General features: G+C 51.7%; 1 pseudogene; it reads right to left on the bottom strand.

The window, feature by feature from the left end:
* Positions 1-2,699: 2,699 nt before the first annotated feature.
* LOC142015180 (uncharacterized) lies at positions 2,700-14,571 on the bottom strand (annotated as a pseudogene).
* Positions 14,572-15,309: the final 738 nt, after the last annotated feature.

Genomic DNA, 15,309 nt, shown 5'->3' with positions numbered 1-15,309 from the left:
CCCGGTGGAGCACTTACCACATAGGAGAAAAATCAGCTGTGCCTGACCGCAGCCAGGAGCCAGGGAATAGACCAGGAGTGTCCAACCAGTGACCTGTGGGTCAGAATCTGGCCCACAGGGCTTTTATCTGGCCAGTGGAGCCATCGGTGGTGCCATTTTTAAATGGACATTAAACCAATTAAATGAAGTCCTATTGTTTCAGCCGGCAGGGCGCTGAGCGCTATCCCTGCTCTGATCTACGTGTGGGGAGCTGGAGGGCTGGGGAAGCCGCACAGCCAGGGTAAAGAGCAGCTGATGAATGAGCAGCGGAGGCAGGCAAAACACGGAGTTCCTGTACAAAGTAAGTGAATCCTGGGTTGTGGGGGGTGGTTTGGGGCTGCAAGGGGCAGGGTTAAGCTGGGAGTTGGCTAGGGGCCACAGGGAGGTTTAAGCCTGGGGTGCTGGGGGGCATCTAGCAGCTCATTGGGGTCTGATTACGACGAACCCTGTCCAGCCTGCAGGTTGCTTATGGCCCATCCCAGCACCCGATCCATACCTCCAGCTCTGCAGGGCTCTGCTAGGCACATAACTGCTCAGTGCTGAGTCCTGAGGTCCAGTTACATTTTGAGACAGCTCATCATTTATAAAATATCTGTGTCTTCGCAGCAGGTGGAGGGTAACATTACCCAACGGCATCTCCACCTGTGTTCAGGGGCCGAATGCGATTGTCCCACTGGCACAGCCAGTCCGGATGTCCTATTTAGACCCTTGCAAATGTGCAGCTATCCACGTTATAGTCACAGTTGTTTGCAGCTGCAGATGCAGAGATCCGCAGCTCATTTTGGGGGATACAGATGCAACTACCGAATTCTGTATCCACTGAGGGCTCTAGTCACATTCTGAGCACATGTGCAATGTGTCCTCTAATTTTTTTTCCCACCAGGTGAGGAATAAATTTTATTCCATGCACTGAGGCATGGGTGGATGTGCACCACCAGGACACAAACACACTGCTGGCTCTGAGCACTCTGCTCATCAGCTGGGCGGCATTTGATTCTCTCCTAAGTGGACGCCCAAGTGCTCAGCTTACAGGGAACACTGCTCACATGGACATGCGTTCCATGTGTGTCACCCGTGGATAACACCCCACTCAACTCATACAATCCATCTCCATTGCTCTGAAATGCCCACACACCAGCCACCCAGCCCAGTGGAAGAGCTGTTCCTCCCTTCACCAGCTTTCTTCCCCTCCCACCAACCTCTGAGGGTAGGACAAGAAGCAATGGGCTTAAATTGCAGCAAGGGAGGTTTAGGCCGGACATTAAGAAAAGCTTCCCAATAGTGAGGGTGCTGAAACACTGGACTACACTGTCTGTCTCCGCTGTTGGAGATGTTTAAGGGCAGGATAGACAAACATTTGTCAGGGACGATCGAGCTCAGGGGGTCAGTAACCTTTCCCAGGCAGAGTGCCGAAATTTGACCTTCTGACCTCTAGCTACTGTCTGAGCGGCAGTGATACTTTTTAAAGTCACTAAAGCTGCGTCTACACGTGCACGCTACTTCAAAGTAGTGGCACCAACTTCGAAATAGCGCCCGTCGCGTCTACACGCGTCGGGCGCTATTTCGAAGTTAACTTCGACGTTAGGTGGCGAGACGTCGAAGTCGCTAACCTCATGAGGAGATAGGAATAGCGCCCTACTTCAACGTTCAACGTCGAAGTAGGGACCGTGTAGACGATCCGCGTCCCGCAACGTCGAAATTGCTGGGTCCTCCATGGCGGCCATCAGCTGGGGGGTTGAGAGATGCTCTCTCTCCAGCCCCTGCGGGGCTCTATGGTCACCGTGGGCAGCAGCCCTTAGCCCAGGGCTTCTGGCTGCTTCTGCGGCAGCTGGGGATCTATGCTGCAGGCACAGGGTCTGCAACCAGTTGTCAGCTCTGTGTATCTTGTGTTGTTTAGTGCAACTGTGTCTGGGAGGGGCCCTTTAAGGGAGCGGCTTGCTGTTGAGTCCGCCCTGTGACCCTGTCTGCAGCTGTGCCTGGCATCCCTATTTCGATGTGTGCTACTTTGACGTGTAGACGTTCCCTCGCTGCGCCTATTTCGATGTTGGGCTGAGCAACGTCGAAGTTGAACATCGACGTTGCCGGCCCTGGAGGATGTGTAGACGTTATTCATCGAAATAGACTATTTCGATGTCACAACATCGAAATAATCTATTTCGATGTTGGCTGCACGTGTAGACGTAGCCTAATAGTCCTACACGCAACAGCTTCATTAGAAATCAATTAAAATGCAGAGCTTCACCGTTTAGATGGTGCTTGGTGGCATTAGCTGGTCTTTTGTTACTCCCCAGGCTTCGAGCAAGCTCCTGGCTGCGTGCGGGAGGAGGGGGAGGGCCAAGCTCTCACCTCACGTGCTGATGAAAACTGGCTCACGTGCTGCTCTTGGCACCTGTGCTGGGGGTTGCTGACCCAAGATCTAGCTAGTGCTTGGTTCTGCTGTGGGGTCAGGGGACTGGACTTGAAGACCTCTTGAGGTCCCTTCCAGTTCGAGTGTTCTACGATTCCAGGATCATCATAAGTAAGGTAATACTACCCATGCATCCTTCTTAAACTGTGTGGCTTAGAATAAGTGTGGATGTAAAAGAGTTTCACTGGCATAAAACTAAACATCACCCCCCCAGTTTCCTGCCATTGCGATTATAAATCTATTTAATCTGCAGTTACATTGGCTGGAGTCGGTTCTTTTCCGCCTGGAGGTTCACCATGTATTGAACCAGGTACAATTTCTGAACAAAATCCTTCCCACATTCCGTACGTGTGTGAGGCTTCAGCTCCTGGTGTGTGGCCTGATGCTGGGACAGGGAGAACTTCTGACAGAAGCTTTTCCCGCACTGAGGACATTGATAGGGTCTCTCCCCACTGTGGACCTGGAGATGTTTCTGGAGGACTTCCTTCTGCCTGAAGTGTTGCCCGCATTCAGTACACTAAAAAGGCTTCTCTGTGGTGTGGGTTTTTTTGTGTACAAAGGATCCCTTTCAGCCTGAAGCTTTTCCCGCAGTCAGGACACTGATAGGCTTTCTCTCCCGTGTGGATTGTCTGATGCGAAGTCAGATGCAGGTATTCTCTGAACTTCCTCCCGCATTCTGCACAGCTGTAGTTTTTCTCCACGGTGTGGATTTTTTCATGTCTGTCAAGTGACGACCGGCAGTTAAAGCTCTTTCCGCAGTCCGGGCATATGTGGAGATTCTCCCGTGTGTTTTTTCTGGTGCCATCGGAGGTGCGAATTGTGGTAATAGCTTTTCCCGCATTCCGCACAGCTGTAACTTCTCTCTCTGGGGTCCACTTTCGGACCTTCCGCTGAATTGCCACCGAAGCTTTTCCTGGAGCTGCTACTTGTACGTGGCTGGGCCTGGTAACTGGGGCCCTGGTGGGCGATGAGGCAGCTCAGCTTCTTAGAAACTTTGTTATGTTGAATAAATCCGCTGCCTCTCTCCCCACTTTTGCTGTGAGTGGATTTACTCCTGCCTGGAGGATCTCTCCTCTGTTGTCCCATCCTGCCCTGACTCTCACTGCCATCTGCCCTGTCAGGAAACCACATTCTTCCTGAGAACATCCTGTGCAGAGTCAGGCCCACAAACCCTTCCTGTTGGGGACTCTCATCCTTGTTTTCACTTGCTGTCCCAGCACCTATTGGGAGAGAGAATCCGAATATTGTTGACTCCCTGTGCTGGGGACGGAGGGCTCAGAAAAGGGATTTATGGTTGTAAACAGAACCTGCTGGGCAGGAAGTGAATTCCCCTGAACCTTTCCACAGTAGGGGGAAGAGGGACCAGTTCTACTTCAAAGTCTCACGTAAACTTTAACAAAAAGGCTGGGGGAGGAAAAGCTTCTGCTCGGGGTCAGGCTGTTCCCTCAGTCCCAGAGGCTCTCTCGGTTCGTAACACACATTCCTCACCAGTGCTGCTGCCTCTTGGGATCTCCCTTTCCTCAGGGCCATGGAGATCTGGGATCCACAGCTCCTCCCCTCGCTCCGTCTGGGACAGCACCTCTGGTTTAGCGATGGGAACGCCTGCTCATTGGGAAGAGTTACACATGTTACAAGGTGTTAAATGTTCGTTGAACAACGAGCCACAAAGAACATTCCAAGACTTTCTTTTCTGAAGGGGACAGACACAACCCAGATGGGTTATAAAAGATGGTGCATCCCAGGCTGGCCAGCAGGCTGTCTGAGGGGAACTGGGCTGTGTTCCTTCTCGGAGATTTAGGCCATGTCTTTGCTATGGGGACTGTAGCAGCGGCTCACCTAATGAGACAAGAGTCTCATAATTCTCCTGCATGACATCCCTGTAGAGTTCCCTCTGCTTGTCATCCAAAAGAGCCCACTCAGCCGCCGAGAAGTACACGGCCACCTCCTCAAAGGTCAGCGGCACCTGCACCTCTAGGCTTTATGGAAAATAGGTTATAAATATAAATATGCATAACTCAGAAATGCTTTGGACAAAACATCCCTTGTAACCGATGATTTTAATGCTATAATCTGCTGGAACTGTAGAGCCTGTTTTTGTGCATGTGTCATTTTTGTATTTGAAGTTATGAGTATTGTCTATGTCCAGGGTCAGCAACCTGTCTGAGGTGGAGGGCTGAAAATTTGACCTCTAGGTATGGTGCAAGTGCCAAGGAGATACATACACACACTAGTAGTAGGAGGCATCCTTCAGTCTGCACAGACTATGGATCACGCCCTTTATAGTTTCAATTGAGGACTTCATTTACAGTGTCTACGAAGACCCACATGAGAGTGACAGTCCTTGCTGCATCTCTTGCAGATGTCGTGGGTGTCTGGCAAGCCCTTATTGTGCTTTCTCTGCGCTCGCTTCTCCTCTGCTAGCTGTCTGATCCTCATCTCGCCCTTCTGAAGGCCCTTGTGTAACCCCTGCCTCCATCTGCTGTGGTCGTCTGCTAGTTCTTCCCAGTTGTCCAGCTCGATGTCTACCTCTCTGAGGTCTCTCTTGCAGACATCTTTGTAGTGCAACTGGGGGGCATCCGGGAGGTACACACACACACACACACCTCCTAGAACTGGAAGGGACCTTGGGAGGTCATCTAGTCCAGTCCCCTGCCCTCTTGGCAGGACCAAGCACCATCCTTGACATCTATTTGCCCCAATCCCTAAATGGCCTCCTGAAGGATTGAGCTCACAACCCTGGGTTTAGCAGGCCAATGCTCAAACCACTGAGTTATCCCTCCCCCTCCTAATTTTTAAAGTCACTAATAGTCCTACTTACAACATCTTCATCAATAACTAAATGAAGATGCAGAGCTTCACTGTATAGACAGTGGCTGGCAGCGTTAGCTGGTCTGTTGTTAATGCACAGGGAGTCTGGGTTTGAGCAAGCTCCCAGCTGGCTGCCTGCGGGGGAGGGGTGGCGCTGATCTCCCGCCTCGTGTGCCAATGAAAATTGGCTCATGTGCCACTCTTGGTATCCGTGCCAGGGATTGCTGACCCTGGTCTGTGTATTTGTATTCCAAACCACTGGTGTCTATAACGACCTCGCCAGGACGTGTGACTACCCTAGTGTGAGAGGGTTGTTGTCATGTCAGTCACAATACTTAACTGACAAAGAGCTTTAATGGGTGCCAAGCCACATCTGGGAAGTTTGTTGTGCAGACTCAGACCAACAGGCAGGCAACGTCTACAGCCTGAGCCAGAGCTGAAAGAGGCCTGGACAAGTGATTCACTCACCTGACAATCTCCGTCTTGGAGTTTACTTCTACACGAAGAAAACAATGGTCTTACCTGCACTGGGGAGAGAGGATAAAGTGGCCATGAGGGCTCCTCCATCCTTGTCTTCACTCTGCTTTGGAAAGTGCCTGAGACACCCTATGAGGGAGAGAGAACTTTACAGTGAACTGGAGAACCAGGTCAGGATAAGATCATTCCAGTCTTGGAAGCTTTCAGCTGATGTGAGAACAGCTGTTTAGGGTGAGAACTCACATGGAACTAGAGTCTGAGTGGAACAGAACTAGCTATGCGTTTCTTTTAATTTGGTAACTCACTTTGATCTGTTTGTTTTTACTTATAACAATTTAAATCCTATTGGTTTTGCTTAATAAACCTCTTTTGTTTATAAACAAGCCCACTGTAAGTAATTATTCCTGTGGAAGAGCTACCACCGTGCATATCTCCTTTTCATTGATAAAGGGGTTTACCTGATGAGCCCTCTCTGTGCAAAGCTTCTGTACAGAAAGAGGCAGATTTATTCGGGGGGTTGATCCCTTCTGGGAGTTGGTTTCCTGGGTGCTGTGGCCCAGAATTGCATCCACCCGGAGCTGTGGTAAATCAGGGTCTGTACTGCTCTATGCGAGGGCGGTAAACCCAGCTCTGTGCCTTGGCTGGGGGAAACCAGAGGCTCTGGCTCAATAGGACAGGGTGGCAGAAAGCCCCAGAGAGTAAGACGGTGGGTGTAGTGGCATGATTAGCACCTTGGGGAACATCCCAAAGGGTCTTTTGTGATCGTGGCCCCACCCCACAGAGCTTGTAGCCCCAACTCAGGGCACTGAAGCAAGAGTCTGCAGCCACATGGAACCCTCTGGGCAGATGTTGTTCCTGTGATAGTCTCACTGTTCAGTGAAAGAATGAATGGCCAGGGCTGAAGCCTGCAACTAGAGTGACGTGAACTGAGCTAGGATGAACTAGGAGCAGTTCCACGTGCTCAAGGCAGCTCCCACAGGGAGGGCTGTGACTATGGTATTGGTGGAGAAGAAAAATGACTGGAGAAAGCACTGAGCGATGGAGGAGGTGGGAGGAATGAGCAAAGACAGACAAGGAAGCAGCCTGGCCCAGCAGGAAGAACAGCGCAGACGGTTTCACCTCTCACCATAAAGCCGAACCTACGGAGCGAGGCCACCACATCCCGGTCTCCTCCATTCCCCGCTTTACAGGGAACAAACAAATGAGGTGCAGGAAGGTCTAAAGGAAGATAAAGATAGTGTCAGAGGGACCCACACAGGCATGTATGCGCCCGGACCTCACAGCTCTGCTAGGAACAGGGAACCCGCCACCCTTCAGATGCTGCTAGACAACCGAATGCTGCTCTGATGGTTTCATACAGGCTGCCTTGGGGATGCTCCTCCCAGCTCTTCTACTCAAACTCTCCAGAACCACCCGCCCCACTGCACAACTCATTACCTGGTTGCTGTGGAGACTGCTGATTCTCTTTAAAGTCACCACTCAGCTGTGGTCCTGGCTGGAGGAACCTCTGTGACCTTGCACTGAATGGCGGCTCCATCATCTCAAAAAGCTTTTCTCTTTTGATCTCACAACCCGAGTGCTCTCCTGCCGACAAAGCAAAACCTATTTGGTGAGGGTGTCATGGAATGTGGGGGGGTCCCCAGGCCCTGCCCCCCCACCCACAGTCAGATGCGACTCTCATTCAGCAGGGAGAACAGAAGGTTTATTAGTCAACAAGGACGCAGCACAGAACTGACTTGTCAGCACACAAACCAGAAGCCATCAGTACAATCCACCTTGGGGAAAGGTCCCTGATCCAGGATCCTGGCCCTCCTTCCTCCTTCTGCAGTCCGACGAGACTGCCCCACTCAACAGCTGTAGCCAGGCAAACCCCGCCCCTGCCCCCCGCATACCTCGCAGCACAAATGTGCTGGGTCATCGTAACCAGAGAGAAAGAAGGGATAGATAAGAGGAGGCAAACATGTTGTCCCAGAAACTTGGGGCCTCAGGATGCCCTGGAGCTGTTGCTGTTAATTGATATGCCCACATACCGTTCCAGGAGAGGAATTATGCCCATAAGGGAAGGAATGTCCTGTCTAAGTGATTTGGTTATCCCTTAACAAACAGATGTAAATTTGGCCAAGTAAATTCAGCCATAAACGGTCTTTCGAACCTGGCACCTTCAAGGCTACAGAATACAGCCGGTGTCTTAAGATAAGGAAGGGTGTACCTGACCAGTGGGGTATAAAGTAAGGCCTGGCAGCAGACACAAGCTGAGCTGCAATTGCCTAACCTGCTGGTCAGGACGGGCCTTTGCCTCCCGGGGTAAGGGGACGCCCTCCTCGTACTCCTCTTGACCTTCCCCCCCACCCCTCCACTCTCTGATTTGCTCACCTTGATTATCTTCTTCTGATTTGTCCTCCTTGATTACTGTTTTTGGTTCTCTGTGCCTTAAATATTGAGTCTGTTCTGGTCTGGCTATGGTCTGAAGAAGTGGGTCTGTCCCATGAAAGCTCATCACCTAATAAACCATTTGGCTAGTCTTTAAAGTGCTACTTGACTGCTTTTTGTTTTGATAGTGGATAGACTAGCACGGCTTCCTCGCTGTTACTATCCAACACGCAAGGCCCTACATTTAGCTGTTTGGAATGGAGAGATTTTGGAGTATAAGCTCTTCTGGGCAGCGGGTCTTCGCCCACAAAAGCTGATGCTCCAAAATACCTGTCAGCCTGTGAGGTGCCACAGGACTTCTTGTTGTTCTTAAAGGGGAAGTTATCCAATGTTTCGGGCTCACATATTGCTTGCTATTTCGATACGAGTTGTTCATTGTTGGGCTTTTAGGTATTCACAATTTATCAGAAATAGTCAGGTGGAGGTTTATTTACTTTCCAATTACAGCACCCAGAGCCACAAGGAAGTCCTTAAAAGGCCACACGTGGCTCCGGAGCCGCATGTTACAGACCCTTGTATTAGGTCCTGAGCTTCCATAAGCAGACCCCACTTCCTCAGGGTGCATGGCCTTTTGCCACTGGCAGCTGTGCTTGAGGGCAGCTGGATCGGTGCCGGGAGGCAGAGTGAAAACCCAAGACTGGGCCTAGGTGCTGTAACCAGGGGGCGGGAGCTGCTGCAGGTACCCTGGGACCTGCCCTGCTGGCTGCAATGCTGAGAATCGGCTCCTGCTCAGCAAATCAGACTGAGTTGGAGGGAAAAAATAAACCCAATGCTAAAGGAAAGTGAAGCGGCCACATGCGGGCAGCCAAGGGCAGGGCTGTGCCAGGGAGGTTGGTGAATGGACCCAGAGTGCTCACTGCTTTGCTGTGCAGTGTCTGGCACCCCAGCTCTTGCCCCGGGTCACACCTCAAATCCCAGCACCCCCTGCTCCAGAGACACTCTGAATTCCGGCACCCCTGCCCCAGTCACAACCCAAATCCCAGCACCCCTTGCTCCAGAGACACCCTGAATCCCTGCACCCCTGCCCCCAGTCACAACTGCAGCCTATAAGGATACACCATTGGATTTCCAGTTGCTCCGCAGCTGCCCCATACCTCACTCCCCGGCCTAGAAAAGCACCTTCTGAACAAGATAGCCCAGCCATGCGCAGCGCTGGGCGGGAGCGCGGGGAGCAGGTTTGGTAACGACCCTGGTGCGGTGAGTGCACCACTCCTCGTGCGCGCACGTGCACAAGTGCCTGCACAGCGCCAGGCTGGGCTGGGTCCCTCCACCCCCAGCAGCCACTTTCAGCCCTCGGGCTTCGGAATTCACTCAAGCTATGTCGACACTGCCGGGTAGATTCCCCTCGTACTGAAGTCGATTTAATGGGGTGTCGGGGCGGGAGGGTTAGCAATGGGATGCGGAGCAGCCTCACTTCCCACAGAGTCTGCACACAGCCCGGTTCCTGCTGCCACACTGGAGTGGCCAAATAATGGACTGTTGCCACAGTACATTGTGGTAACCTATCCCATGGTTCCCTCTGCCCCCCATTCTGCACTGTCCCTCTTCCCCTCGCTGCGCCCCCAGTGCTGGGAGTGCTCACCCTGCCGCCTGCTTCCCGGGTCCCACAGCTGCGGGGAGCCCTGCAACTGAACAGGGTTTCTGCACCTGGCTCCCAGGAGCTGCGCTGGTCAGTTTCATGGGTTCTGCAAGGTAAACTGACCAGGGCTGCTGTGCTGGTCAGTTTCCCAACTCCCCTGAGTGGCAGGGAACCAGGTGTAGCAGGGCCACTCAGCCTTCCACAGTAACTTTTATTCAAACTTGACACTACACCCATCCGGCTCCCATGATCTTTTGCTCCCTAAATCAAGCTATTGGTATTTGCAGTGAAAACGGTCACTTCGTCCCATCGAGTTAGCTGCCTTAAGCTCGAATTTCTTCGTAGTATAGACGCAGCTTCAGTGTGCACCCAAAAGAGGTAATTACAACTTAATCGAGCCCCCAGGACGTAGCCCATCATTGCTCTTATTTCAAACTGGGCCTCGCCCGTGTGGACGCACTCTGGCTGTGTGCAGCCTCTGTTCCCAAATGACTTAGTTAGATGTCAGAACTTGGTGGTAAGTTATTGCCGAAAAACCCTGTGGTGGGGGGCGCAGAGCTGCTTTGCCAGTTACGACACCCTGCCCCACAAGCTAGTACCAACCAAAACCTGGGCTAACCCCCTAGTGATCTCTCACAGTTACCATGACAACCACCATCTCTGTTGCTAGGACAACCCAGTATGCCAGATCTATCACTACCACAACCCAATATACAACAGCAGTGGTGGAAGAAATACCCCAAAAGGGACTTGAGTAAAAGTGCAGTTGCTTTCACTGCTGGGTCCCTGAGTACAATGTTTGTGTATGTGAGCGTGTGTGGGGGTGTGTTGTGCTTTTAGTCAAGTTGTTTTCCAGGGGAACACTGGTGCCTTGTACTTAAGTAGATCTCCCCCTCCGCTGTACTTTTACTCAAGTAACTTTCTGGGGACCTTTTCCACATCTGCACAACAATATGTACTCCAGTACATACAGATGGGATACATGTCCTCCTACTTGGAGCTCAGGTGGCTGCTCCCAGGTTCTGGAGCACTAGATTTGCTACCCCTGTGGGTTTTCTCCTGGCGGTCCGACACCTGTGTCCTGGAGCTGTTTAGGGTTTCCAGGCATCTGCTTTTCAACCAGGAAGTGTGACTGAAATGGGGATGTGGCAGTGTGTGGTTAGTACAAAGTCCAATGACCATGGACTGGTCAGGAGGTCAACCCCTGCTCAGCCCCATCCGCCTGCAGGAAGGCTCCCAGAGGAAAGGGAGACCCGCTGGGGGAGGCAATTCAGAGACCAAGTTGCAGGGGACAATGGCCAGTGAACAACAAAAATAAGGCTTTGGGGAGAAGAAGCAAGAACCAGAGAAGGAGCAGGCAGGGCCTGAGAGGGGGGTGTGTGGAGCCTGGTGAAGGAGGCGTGGCTTTGGGAAAGAGGTGGGGCTTTTGGTGGGGGCGGGGGGGTGGTCCAGCTGAAATCAATTTGAAAGGAGGCGACCCCCCAGAAAACACGCTGATACTTCCAGACCCTGGGAGGACAAAGCGTGTGTGAGCTCACACCACGTGACGGGCATCATATTTAAAAGCACCACCCGGCACCCCTAGGTGTGACCCCTTACTCCTGGCGAGTGCTAAATCATGCCACATGGGGGCAGTGTCTTAAACAATGCCCTGTCCCCACTGTTGTGAGTCTGACCTCTGTGCAAGGACAGGCCATAAGAAAAGTGGTAGGACACTGTCCCCCGTCCAAGACAAAACCCTGTCTGCTTTCATCCCAGTACTGAACAGGACACAAATGTCTCAGGAAGAGCACCAGTCAGGTCAATACCGGGCAAGTGGTCTCCTTACCCTTAACTCTGCCCTTTCCCGCCAGGACAGCACCCAGTATGAAAACAAGCCAGATTAACACTAAGGCAGCAATGGGCCAGCTGTTGGGGAAGGTGCTACCTGCACTGGTCATTACACCTTTCCCCTCTATACCAAAATGTTGCAAGGGGAAGGGCTGCAGCTGCTTTGAGGCGTGAAGGAGAAAGGATCGCCTTACAGGAGTTGCTTGAGGTCCCTGAGGTCCCTTCCAGCCCTAGGATTCTGCAGCTGAGTGTATGAACGCTGGGAGGGGAAAAGGGAACTCACTCACACTTTCAAGCACACTTCCAGTTCGCGGCAGTATATCAGCACAAGCTGGAAGCGGTTCATGCTGTCTTCTCCTGGCGGCTCCTGAGCTGGTCGGCCGGCCAGGCGATCTGAGCAGAGGGCACCGTCGGGAGCTTCTGCCTGATGGTTGGCCCCTGCCACCGTGGTCCTCTCTCTTCTATGGATCGCTGCTCATTCCTTACTTGGTGCGCCTGCAGGCGTCTCTCATTTTGCCTTTAGCTGCTCCCTTGTTTTCTTGCACCCGTTGGGTACCACAGACTTTTCCCACTGGTTTTCCATTTCCCATGAGCATCCTTCTGCAGTCACTCAGGGATGGGAAAAGGAGGTGACAGGAGCAGGGGGCGGTGGGGGTAGCTCAGTGGTTTGAGCATAGACCTGCTAAATCCAGGGTTGTGAGCTCAGCCCTTGAGGGGGGCCACATAGGAGCCTGGGGCAAAGGAAAAAAAGGGGAGATGATGCTTGATCCTCCCAAGAGAGCGGAAAACTAGATTCCATTGCCTCCTGAGGTCTCTTCCAGCTCTATGAGACGCATATCTCTGTACGTTAACTGTGAGATGCCTGTAAGACCCAACAACATCTACCAGCCAAGGAGACAGTTGAGACAGAGCCCACTTAGAAGCATACAGGGCCAGATAACATCTACCAGCCAAGGAGACGGTTCAGACCACATTCATTTCAAAGCATGACCATAACTTTCATTTTTAACTCTTCTGCTGCTTATACTCTTCCTTTGCCCCCAACAGCCTACGTCCTGTTGTGGCCAGGGTAGGCCATTTTCAGCCCTGCCCTGGACAGCCCGAGTTTTTTGGCAAAACTGAGCATCTGTCCTGCTGGCTGCCAAAACAGTGGGGGGGGTGTTTTTTGCAGGGGGTGGAAGGAAGGATCAGTGGGGTTCAGGTCAGCCTTGTGCTGGGGAGGAGGGAGGCTCAGGTGCTGGATGGCTCAGGCCAGCTCTGTGCAGGGAGATTGTGTGAACTACGCTCACCCTACACAGCCTGGTTCTGGCTTGCAGTCTGCCCTGGGTGCAGGCTGCGGAGGAGAAAGGTTGTGGGCATAAGAGGAGGATGGGGGGCTGAGTTCCAGTCCTCCTGCCCGAGCCATGGAATTGGCCAGGGCCCCTGCGGGCCTGTGTGTTAACCTGCCACTGCTCCAGCTGCCAGGCATTGGCCCTGCAGAGGGGACTGAGTCTCACTCCGCGTAGCAGAGCTTGGCAGAGATTCCAAAGAGATTCAAGGTAGCTGCCTGAGTCCTGAAGTTCAGGGCCTGATCCAATTCCCAGCCAAATCCACAGGCCAGAGCATCAGCTGGTGTAAACTGGCCTAACTCCATTGATGTGGGTGGGTCAACAGCGCTTTTATGCCTGCTGGGGATCCGGCCAATTCACACCAATTGTGCTACGGGTGATTCACCTTCCCTGGGGAACTGAGCCAATGAGAACTTTCCCACGCACGCCAATAACAGCCCCTCCCTGTGGGGACAGACAAACGCAGCTGTTGAATTTTGCTCTGCTGGCGACGCTTGGATTCTCCTTCTGCTGATGGGATCAGAGAGCTGCAACCTCCCCACTTCTCACCCCACCACAGGGCTGGCCAATGGCGTTTAGTCTCTTTGGAGACGCCAGCTGGGACTGTAAATGATCCCGTGCTCTAATTTTTTTCCACCCATCTGTGGAATAAATTTTGTTATGTGCACCAGACCCTGTACAGATGTGCACTACCAAAAGAAACACAACAGGAAGTCCTGTGGCACCTTGTAGACTAACAGACGCGTTGGAGCATAAGCTTTTGTGGGCAAAGACCGGCTTCATCAGATGAATGAGTGTGTTGGGGGGGGGGGGGGCGTGTTTCAGAGGAGTAGAAACACAGGCTGCCAGCTGTGGGAGCTCTGCTGACCAGCTGGGCAGCACCCGAATCTCTCCTGGGCAGCTGCCCAAGGGCTCCCCCTGCAGGGAACCCTGCCCCACACTCTTCCATAATGGCTCTGAATATGAGGCGGGGTGTAGTTGTCACTTGCAAAGACATCCAGTTATAATTTCTCTTGGGCTTATTTTTTTCTTATCCGAAAATGCTTTGGTTTAAGATTGGGAACAGCAGAATGATGAATTAATTACTCTTATTATAATTAATCTTAATAGTAGCACCTGCATGTTATACAGATAAAATGCACAGGATCTTTTCAGGGGACAAGGCAGTAATTATAAGAATGTAACCAATATCTAATGCCTAATACCTCTACACACCCCCACCAAGTGTTAACACATACACACACCCCAAGTGTTCTGCAGCTGCTATATAGTTACCAGTCCTGATCCTAGCTGGAGTCTGTGGCTTGAGTTCGCAGCCCGTGGTGGCTAACTGGCCAGGAAAGCCAGGAACAAGGAGGAGCTGGGTCCCTGTCGGGGGCCCCGATGCTCTTTGGTGTTACAAGCAGAACGTTACCCACAGGCTTTCCCTTCTCCCCCCTTCTTTTATAGATTTCAAGTTAGATGTCAGCCTATGGGTCCTGCTGTGTCACGTTGCCTCTGTGTTCAGACATGACTTTCACCTCCTCCTTAACGGGACTTTGTCCTTTTCTCTTCGGGGTGGATCGTTTTCTCGCCTTCAGGGAGTCGTCTGCACTCTTCAGCCACTGGTGTTTGATCAGCAGGACGGGCTGGTGCTGAGGGTCAATCACACACTCCCCATTAACACAGCTCATCCCATTCCCACCCTAGTCACACCATTTAGGTAGAATCCAAACAAACAAGCAGTCCAGTAGCACTTTGAAGAGTAACAAAACAATTTATTAGGCGATGAACTTTTGTGGGACAGACCCACTTCTTCTGCCCACAGCCAGACCAGGCCAGGCCAGACCAGACCAGCCTCTGTTCCTGTTCAATGTAGGTAGAGGTTTGGTTTCAACAGAGCTTTCCAGAATGGAGTATGGGATCACAATGGACCCTTGGTTACAATATGGAGCCTGGTTTTGTCCTTAATGGTACATATGACAGCATAACTTGAATTATAAATATAAATTACAATAATAAACTGAGAGCATTAGACTAATGCTGTGTTCAGAGTTATCTTATTACTTACCATAGAAAGAACTGATATAACATTACAGTTTCATTTTTCCCAAATACAATATTACAGTTTCTTTTTTTTTTTTCCTACTAATTAACCCAACATACAGGCCTCATGGAAGCTCAGAGTTCCATCGCGCCGGGTGGTGCCCAGGGTCAGACTAAGGGGTTACTACTGGATGTAGAATAGGTAAATAATTAGCTTGGCAAAGGCTGGCAGAGAAACAGAGGCAGAGGAATGATTTACCCAAGATATTGCGACAACTCAGCGGTCGCATCAAGTGTGCAGGAATCTTCCAGCCACCAAGCTGTGCTAATCGGTGATGAAGGGATGTCTGTTGTTTTGCTGTACATGGATCCTGGCTCAGAGCTTA

This window comes from Carettochelys insculpta, chromosome 6 (genome assembly GCF_033958435.1).
Source record: "Carettochelys insculpta isolate YL-2023 chromosome 6, ASM3395843v1, whole genome shotgun sequence".
Classification (NCBI taxonomy): domain Eukaryota; kingdom Metazoa; phylum Chordata; order Testudines; family Carettochelyidae; genus Carettochelys; species Carettochelys insculpta.
This window is presented reverse-complemented; position numbering and strand designations above follow the sequence as displayed.